The following is a 7836-nucleotide window of genomic DNA, read 5'->3' as shown; positions in this document are numbered from 1 at the left end:
GGTAAGGGCAGTTTCGGTGGAATGGTGGGGGCGGAAGCCGGATTGTCGAAGAAAGTTAGATGAGAAGTGGGAGGAAAGTTCAGCGTGAACGTGTTGCTCAAGGAGTTTGGAGGCAAATGAGAGCAGCGATATGGGGCGATAGCTGGACAAGGTGGTTGGTTCGATGAATGGCTTTTTGAGGATGGGCATGATTGTGGCATGTTTGAAGGCAGCGGGGAAGGTACCAGAAGTTAGTGATAGGTTGAAGAGATGGGTTAGGGATGGGATGAGTGTGGGGGTGAGGGTGGGGAGGAGGTGGGATGGGGTCAAGTGCGCAAGTGGTAAGGTGTGATTTGGAGAGGAGACTAGTAAGGTCACTTTCCGTGATGTTGGGAAGGGAGGTTATGGGGTAAGGGTAATGGTGTGGAAAATAAAGGGTTGTGGTGATTGGGCAGTAAAGACTTGCCTTGTTTGGTCAATCTTGTTTTTGAAGTGTGTGGCAAACTCCTCAGCAGAGATGATGGAGGTCAGAGGGGGCAGTGGAGGGCGGAGAGAGTTAAGTGTTTAATAGCTGCTTGGGGTTGTAGGATAGGGAAGATATGAGGGTTGTGAAGTAGGCCTGTTTAGCAGAGGTGAGTGCTAATTTGAATGCGAGTGTTGCTTGTTTGAATGCAGTGAAGTCATCTTGAGAATGTGTTTTCTTCCAACGCCGCTCCGAAACCCTGGACGCTTGTCGAAGCTGTTTAGTGAGGTTGTTGTGCCAGGATTGGCTATTGACTCGTTGTGCTCTGCCATGCATAAGAGGGGCGACAGAGTCAATAGCTAATGCGAGAGTGGCATTGTAGAAAGCAGTGGTGCTGTCTGTCGTGGAGTGAATGTCTATGCATGTCAGTGGTAGAATAGAGTCAGAGTGTGTGAGTTATAGAATATCTTAAAGCTGTACTAAACAACACATTGGAACGTCACTAGCTGGTGTGGAATCTATGGGATATCTATTGAGCTCAGAAAGACACTTAAAGTCTTTAGTTACAAGTGGCGATATCGGCCAGATACCTGGAATAACTGTGGAACTTACTGTCACCGCCGCCCCCACCCCATATCATTGTGTTTCTTTGTATTGTCACGTATTTACTCTTGTTTAAGCAATATTTTAAGAATGGGATTTGATAATAAGAGTTCATCTTTTTCATTAGCTTCCTTATTTGATACAAATGGTACATGCTACAATTATCTTGTAATCTTGTAGATTGCTTGTATCGATTTGACTGATTTTTTTTATAACTGAATTATTACATTTTTCCATATAATATTACATACAAGAAGAACAAAGCTTCCATCTAAATCTCCGAAATATGTGATTTAGATGAAACCCCAAGGGATCCATTCACTATAATGAGGCAGCAGAGTTACTCTGGACTCCATCTGACCTCTGTTTAGCGGTGTACTTTTCAGAGGTGCACAAAACTGTGTCTGACTGCGCTTTTTGCATGCTTATAGAGACAGAAGCCGCATCATAAGCCATATGGCTTTCACAGTGTCTCCATCTAATTATAGGGAATCTTCCATCAGAGGGTTCCGTCTGAATTACGTATTTCAGAGATTTACACGGAAACCCCGGTGTAAGCGCTCAGCGTAGAGCGCAGGATAAATGTGAGCCAAGTATTACTGTGATCATTGTGAAGTAGAATGAACAAAATCAATAGCAGGTCAAGAATCTTTTTTTTTTTTTTTTACGCTGTTCTTCGTGCAGTATAAGTGATAAGGCGGCTTTATTCTTCGGGTCGGTGCGATTACAGCGATACCCAATTTATTTAGTTATTTTGTTTGAATACTATCACAATAAAAAATTTTTTTTACAAAATAGTTTTTGCATAGTCATTTTGAGAGCTATAATTTTTCTATATTTTGGGCTGACAGTCATGTGAGGGCTTTTTTTTTTGCGGGACAAGTTGACTTATTGGTACCATTTTTTGACAACACTCGATTTCTATTCTGATTTTTGGGAAGCAGAATGAACAAAAAACAGCAATTTTTTTTTCTTTTTTTGTCGCTCATGTGGTAAAAGTTCAGAGCTTTATTGTTCAGGTCAGTACGATTACAGAGATACCACATTTATATCATTTTTCATGTTTTGCCGCTTTAAAAAAAAAAAAAAATTTTTGTGTAAGAAAAAAAAATGTTTTTTGCATTGTTATATTCTGAGAGCTATAAACTTTCTCCACTGACAGCTGTATGGCTGCTTGTTTTTTTGCAGGACAAGATGGCGTTTTCAGCTATACTAATTTTATTTACATTCATCTTTTTGATTGCGTTTTATTCCACTTTTTGTTCGGCGATATGATGAAAAAGCAGTCTTTTGCCACTTAAATTTTACGATGTTCACTGGGTTAACAGTTTTACAAGTCTGGTCGTTCTGGACACAACAATACCAAATGTGTTTATTTTTTTCATTTTTTTGTTCTTTATTTAAAAACGAAAAAATCATGTTTATATACTTACATTTTTTTTTTTTTTTTACTTAGTCTCTCTATGGGACTAACATATTTCACTCTGATCGCTGGTATAATACATTGCAATGCATTATACCTGTCAGTGCTGCACTAACAGATCACCTTTTAGACCAGGGGTCTCAAACTCAGCTTGCTATATGGGCAGCACATGGAAAAAAATTGAATTTGGGGGGCCGCATTCTTTGTTCAATGTGCCATTTTTAGTGATACCATTTTTTTTGGTATACACCTTTTGAACATTTTTGCCGTGTTTATTTTTTTATAACTTGGGTCGTTATGGATGTGGCGATAATAAACGTGCACTTTTTTGTGTTTACTTTAGTTTACATATAAAACAGCATTTTTAGTGCCCAATATTTTTTCATGCTTTTTTATTTTTTCAATTTTGTTTCCCCTAATTGGCCACATACAGTAATATTGTCTTACAATTAACATCATATAGTAATAATGGCAAACATCTTGTAGTAATGTGCCCCGTCCAGGTCCCCACCCTGTGGCTCTGTGCCCCATCCAGGTCCCCACCCTGTGGCTCTGTGCCCCATCCAGGTCTCCACCCTGTGGCTCTGTGCCCCATCCAGGTCCCCACCCTGTGCCTCTGTGCCCCATCCAGGTCCCCACCCTGTGCCTCTGTGCCCCATCCAGGTCCCCACCCTGTGCCTCTGTGCCCCATCCAGGTCCCCACCCTGTGCCTCTGTGCCCCATCCAGGTCCCCACCCTGTGCCTCTGTGCCCCATCCAGGTCCCCACCCTGTGCCTCTGTGCCCCGTCCAGGTCCCATTTGCCCCATCCAGATCCTCATCTTGTAGTAATGTGCCCCATCCAGGTCCCCATCTTGTGGCTATTTGCCCCATCCAGATCCCCATCCTGTGGCTGTGCGCCCCATCCAGGTCCCCATCTTGTGGCTGTGCGCCCCATCCAGGTCCCCAGCCTGTGGCTGTGCGCCCCATCCAGGTCCCCAGCCTGTGGCTGTGCGCCCCATCCAGGTCCCCAGCCTGTGGCTGTGCGCCCCATCCAGGTCCCCAGCCTGTGGCTGTGCGCCCCATCCAGGTCCCCAGCCTGTGGCTGTGCGCCCCATCCAGGTCCCCAGCCTGTGGCTGTGCGCCCCATCCAGGTCCCCAGCCTGTGGCTGTGCGCCCCATCCAGGTCCCCAGCCTGTGGCTGTGCGCCCCATCCAGGTCCCCATCCTGTGCCTCTGCGCCCCGTCCAGGTCCCCACCCTGTGGCTCTGCGCCCCGTCCAGGTCCCCACCCTGTGGCTCTGCGCCCCGTCCAGGTCCCATTTGCCCCATCCAGATCCTCATCTTGTAGTAATGTGCGCCATCCAGGTCCCCATCTTGTGGCTATTTGCCCCATCCAGGTCCCCATCTTGTGGCTATTTGCACCATCCAGATCCTCATCTTGTAGTAATGTGCCCCATCCAGGTCCCCATCTTGTGGCTATTTGCACCATCCAGATCCTCATCTTGTAGTAATGTGCCCCATCCAGGTCCCCATCTTGTGGCTATTTGCCCCATCCAGATCCCCATCTTGTGGCTGTGCGCCCCATCCAGGTCCCCATCCTGTGCCTGTGCGCCCCATCCAGGTCCCCACCCTGTGGCTCTGTGCCCCGTCCAGGTCCCCACCCTGTGGCTCTGTGCCCCGTCCAGGTCCCCACCCTGTGGCTCTGTGCCCCGTCCAGGTCCCCACCCTGTGGCTCTGTGCCCCGTCCAGGTCCCCACCCTGTGGCTCTGTGCCCCGTCCAGGTCCCCACCCTGTGGCTCTGTGCCCCGTCCAGGTCCCCACCCTGTGGCTCTGTGCCCCGTCCAGGTCCCCACCCTGTGGCTCTGTGCCCCGTCCAGGTCCCCACCCTGTGGCTCTGTGCCCCGTCCAGGTCCCCACCCTGTGGCTCTGTGCCCCGTCCAGGTCCCCACCCTGTGGCTCTGTGCCCCGTCCAGGTCCCCACCCTGTGGCTCTGTGCCCCGTCCAGGTCCCCACCCTGTGGCTCTGTGCCCCGTCCAGGTCCCCACCCTGTGGCTCTGTGCCCCGTCCAGGTCCCCACCCTGTGGCTCTGTGCCCCGTCCAGGTCCCCACCCTGTGGCTCTGTGCCCCGTCCAGGTCCCCACCCTGTGGCTCTGTGCCCCGTCCAGGTCCCCACCCTGTGGCTCTGTGCCCCGTCCAGGTCCCCACCCTGTGGCTGTGCGCCCCATCCAGATCCCCATCTTCTGGCTATGTGCCCCATCCAGGTCCCCATCCTGTGGCTCTGTGCCCCGTCCAGGTCCCCACCCTGTGGCTCTGTGCCCCGTCCAGGTCCCCACCCTGTGGCTCTGTGCCCCGTCCAGGTCCCCACCCTGTGGCTCTGTGCCCCGTCCAGGTCCCCACCCTGTGGCTCTGTGCCCCGTCCAGGTCCCCACCCTGTGGCTCTGTGCCCCGTCCAGGTCCCCACCCTGTGGCTCTGTGCCCCGTCCAGGTCCCCACCCTGTGGCTCTGTGCCCCGTCCAGGTCCCCACCCTGTGGCTCTGTGCCCCGTCCAGGTCCCCACCCTGTGGCTCTGTGCCCCGTCCAGGTCCCCACCCTGTGGCTCTGTGCCCCGTCCAGGTCCCCACCCTGTGGCTCTGTGCCCCGTCCAGGTCCCATTTGCCCCATCCAGATCCTCATCTTGTAGTAATGTGCCCCATCCAGGTCCCCATCTTGTGGCTATTTGCCCCATCCAGATCCCCATCTTGTGGCTGTGTGCCCCATCCAGGTCCCCATCTTGTGGCTGTGTGCCCCATCCAGGTCCTCACCCTGTGGCTCTGTGCCCCATCCAGGTCCCCACCCTGTGGCTCTGTGCCCCATCCAGGGGCTCTGTGCCCCGTCCAGGTCCCCACCCTGTGGCTCTGTGCCCCGTCCAGGTCCCCACCCTGTGGCTCTGTGCTCCGTCCAGGTCCCCACCCTGTGGCTCTGTGCCCTGTCCAGGTCCCATTTGCCACATCCAGATCCTCATCTTGTAGTAATGTGCCCCATCCAGGTCCCCATCTTGAGGCTATTTGCCCCATCCAGGTCCCCACCCAGACGTCTGTGCCCCATCCAGGTCCCCACCCAGACGTCTGTGCCCCATCCAGGTCCCCACCCAGACGTCTGTGCCCCATCCAGGTCCCCACCCCGTGTCTCTGTGCCCCATCCAGGTCCCCACCCCGTGGCTCTGTGCCCCATCCAGGTCCCCACCCCGTGGCTCTGTGCCTCATCCAGATCCCCATCCTGTGCCTATTTGCCCCATCCAGATCCTCATCTTGTAGTAATGTGCCCCATCCAGGTCCCCATCTTGAGGCTATTTGCCCCATCCAGGTCCTCACCCCGACGTCTCTGTGCCCCATCCAGGTCCCCACCCCGTGGCTCTGTGCCCCATCCAGGTCCCCACCCCGTGGCTCTGTGCCCCCTGTGCTGTTCTTCACACACATAAAATTGGAAAAAAAAAAAGATGATTCTCACCTGTCCTCCGTTCCCTCGGCGTCCTTCCTGTCAGACCCCTTGACGATCCCGACCTGGTCCAGGAGGAGCCGCCGACAGCAGCGCTGCATTGCCGCGCAGAGACTGTCTCCCAGCACAGCATTTCCAATGCCAGCCGCCGGCAAATCAGAGGCCAGCAGCTGACATCTGCGTATGGCAATGACGCCATACTCGCTGCACTGACATGCAGATATCAGCTGCTTGCCTCTGATTAGCCAGCGGCTGGCATTGTAAATGCTGTGCTGGGAGACGGTCTCTGTGTGGCAATTCAGCGCTGCTGTCGACGGCTCCTCCTGGACCTGGTCAGGATCATCAAGGGATCTGTGCCTGCGGGCCGCATAAAGCAGCCTCAGGGGCCGCATGCGGCCCGCGTGTTTGAGACCCCTGTTTTAGACCATGCTGCTGGCTTGGTCTAAACAGGTCACTGTAGCTGGCAGACCCAGAGATAGTTATTTGACCCTTCATTACCATAGCAACGATCGGGCCCTTTGGATGACGTTGCGGGAGCACCAATCGGATGGGAGAACCCCCTCCCTTCTAAATGCTGCGATTGCTATTTTTGCAGCATTTAGGGTGTTAAAAAGCCCGGGGTTCTGCGGGCATCGATCCTGGCAGCAACAGCTGGGTCTCAACTATCACTTAAGCAGAGTTCCTGGAGGCAATTATGCAGGCATAGTACCTGCATGATCACAGGAACCAACTGCAAAATAGGACGGTACATCCAATTTCGGGAAGGGATTTAAGAAAACCCCATTTCATGCTGTTTGCAATGGCACCACATGAAAGAGAAATGTCACAAGACAAGGAAAATAATTCCTTTACACAAGGTGATTGCTACAAGATCAGCAAAGCTTTACTTACCAGTCAGAATACTGTAGCAAAAGTGATACAAAAATTTAACAAAGATGGAACTGCAGCCATCTTACAGGCGTCCAGGCCGACCACAGAAGTTAACAACTAAACAGGAGCGTTTTTGTTGAGAAGGGTTGAAGAAAATCGACATTCAAATTCACTGCAGTTAACTAAAAAAGTAGAAAGCAAAACAGTGTTTTCCGTAACACAATATGGTGTATACCGCCATGTCATCCACAAAGGAAGCCTCTCCTAAAGTCCATGCACAAAAAAATCCCTCCTACAATTTGCCAGGGTCCATGTTGAAATATATGAAATATGCTGGAACTCTGGAGTGATGACGCCAAGATAAATGTTTTTGGAATAGATTCCTTCAAAACTTTATGGCGTTGCAAAGGTCAGTAGAGAAATCCATGGTGCCTACAGTGAAACATGGTGGTTGCAGTGTCTTTATGTGAGGGCTGCCGGTGTCATGGAGCTACATTTCATTGATATCATGAATTTACAGATTATTCTAGACTGAAAGAAAAGATGCTACCATCACTCTGAACCCTTGGTAGACATGCACTCTTCCAACATGAAAATGCATTTCTGAAGAGCAGGGTGAAAGATTTAGTGGCCAAGTATGTCTCCTGATCTAAACCCAATCGAACACCTATGGGGAGTTCTCAAGAGACAAGCTGAGAATACAGGTTTAAAAAAGGTCATTCGTGAATAATGGAAAAAAGATAGATGTTGCAATATGTCGCTAACTTGTTTATTCTATGCCTAGAAAACTTGTTGCAGTCCTTAAAAACCATGGGAGGTCAGACAAAATACTAGATTTAGTTGTTCATATGGGGTGCATTCATATTTGCATTAACTAATTTGAGTAAACGTTAATATTTCGTAATGAAAGTTATATTAACCTTACTTTCATATTATGAGTTAAAAAAGGTTCTATGAAACCCAGTCTTGTTAAAATTTTGGAAATCGTTCTTGTATTCAGTGAGATATTGATTAAAATCTTAGATTTCAAAAGTGGTGTACTCCTT

The sequence above is a fragment of the Phyllobates terribilis genome, unplaced genomic scaffold (genome assembly GCF_046119375.1).
Source record: "Phyllobates terribilis strain yellow unplaced genomic scaffold, ASM4611937v1 Scaffold_2__4_contigs__length_985480577, whole genome shotgun sequence".
NCBI lineage: Eukaryota > Metazoa > Chordata > Amphibia > Anura > Dendrobatidae > Phyllobates > Phyllobates terribilis.
Note: the sequence above shows the minus strand (reverse complement) of the source record.